This window comes from Chiloscyllium plagiosum, chromosome 41, assembly GCF_004010195.1.
Source record: "Chiloscyllium plagiosum isolate BGI_BamShark_2017 chromosome 41, ASM401019v2, whole genome shotgun sequence".
NCBI classification, from domain to species: domain Eukaryota; kingdom Metazoa; phylum Chordata; class Chondrichthyes; order Orectolobiformes; family Hemiscylliidae; genus Chiloscyllium; species Chiloscyllium plagiosum.
This window is the reverse complement of record NC_057750.1, coordinates 9,536,454-9,538,681: the sequence shown is the minus strand read 5'-3', so window position 1 is coordinate 9,538,681 and position 2,228 is coordinate 9,536,454.

Genomic DNA, 2,228 nt, shown 5'->3' with positions numbered 1-2,228 from the left:
TTCATACTGCTGGGCCCACACTAATCCACACTGCTGTGCCCACTCCAATCCACACTGCTATGCTCACGCCAACCCACACTGCTGGGCCCACACTAATCCATGCTGCTAGGCCCACTCCAATCTACACTGCTCGGCCCACACTACTCCATGCTGCTGGGCCCACTCTAATTCCTGCTGCTGGGCCCACTCTAATTCCTGCTGCTGGGCCCACACTAATCCACACTGCTGGGCCCACACTAATCCATGGTGATGTGCCCACACTAATTCATGCTGCTAGGCCCACACTAATTCATACTGCTGGGCCCACACTAATTCACACTGCTGGCCCACTCTAATCCTTGCTGCTGGGCCCACTATAATTCCTGCTGCTGGGCCCACTTTAATCCATGCTGCTGCTGGGCCCACTCTAATCCACACTGCTGTGCCCACTCTAATGCATGCTGCTGTACCCACTCTAATCCATGCTGCTGGGCCCACACTAATCCATGCTGCTGGGCCCACACTAATCCATGCTGCTTTGCCCCTCTAATCCATGCTGCTTTGCCCACTCTAATCCTTACTGCTGTACCCACTCTAATCCATGCTGCTGGGCCCACACTAATCCATGCTGCTTTGCCCCTCTAATCCATGCTGCTTTGCCCACTCTAATCCTTACTGCTGGGCCCACCCTAATCCATGGTGATGTGCCCACACTAATCCATGCTGCTGTGCCCACTGTCATCCATGCTGCTGGGCCCACTCTAATCCATGCTGCTGGGCCCACTCTAATCCATGCTACTGTGCCGACTCTAATCCATGCTGCTGGGCCCACTCTAATCCATGCAGCTGTGCCGACTCTAATCCATGCTGCTGGGCCCACTCTAATCCATGCTGCTGGGCCCACTCTAACCCACACTGCTGGGCCCACTCTAACCCACACTGCTGGGCCCACTCTAACCCACACTGCTGGGTCTACTCACTGATGCTGAGTCCACAACCGAGCTCTTCACCAAGAGGTAAGTAAAATAAAATAGAAGCAAAACAAGAGAATAGATACAGAAAAAGAAATGAAACAAGTAGAAAAGCAGACAGGATGGACGGGCCCAGGCCTCAGAAGGCCTATCTGTCTGTCACGTTATCAGAGGATTTATAATTGAATTCACTTCTCATGACGTGCCATTGTTGAATTCCCAGGGCACCTTATGTGGCCATTTATGGAAATAATACTCACTCGAGTACATGTGACAATAACGTAATTCAATCCAATCCCCGGAATATTAGTCTGGAAGCCAGGATTCACTCGTGCAGTGACACTACCACACTGTCCTTCCCTTCACTGACAGTGATTGGATAGGCACTTCCATCAAATTTAGGACTTAAGTACAATTGAACCTGGCATTCCTTCCCCCTCCCTTACCATTCCGCTGTTACAAAGGTTTCCAGCCGGCCACTGTGCCAAGGAAGTGTTGTAGAATATGCTGCCCCCTGATCTCCCGCTGACTGGGCCGATTAAAGTGCCAGTGTAATCAGACGTGGATGGAAACCGTTCGATGAAAACATTACATCCATCTGACGGGGAGGCAGAGAGAAAGAGTCCAAGGCTGCCCTGTGCAAAAAAAAAGAAATACTACTCTGTCCAATTAATTTTCAAGCCTCAAAACACCACAGAATTTATTTGTGAAACAAAATGTCAATAAATTTCACATCTCAGTTGCTGCCAAGTTTCAAAAATGTGTACACAACGAGGGGTGTGCAGTAAAATGCTGCGACTGTCTGCATTCCATACAACCGCTACAGCCCATTGACTCCACAACAACCCACTGAAGAGAATCCCACACCATCCTCATATTTCCCATGGCTAACCCACCTCATCCGCACATCCCTGGACACGCTGGACAATTTAGCATGGCCATTCCGCCCTGACCTGCATATCTTTGGAATTGGGGGAGGAAACCCACGCAGACACGGGGAGAGCGCGCAAACTCCACACAGACAGTCGCCCGAGGCAGCAGTGCTAACCACTGAACCACCACGTCACCTCAGTGCCCCGTGAGTGAATATAAAAAGAAAACACATTTCAAAATTTCAAAAAGGAATGTGTGAGCACAGTCCAAGTCGTTTAAGTCTATGCAATATAAGGAAAAGATAACATGGTAGTTATAGTGATTGGTGAACGCAGGGTTCCAAATTAGTGTTCTGTGGGTGTGGCTTCAAATTGCACGTGGTATAATCCAATAATAAATCCTTTG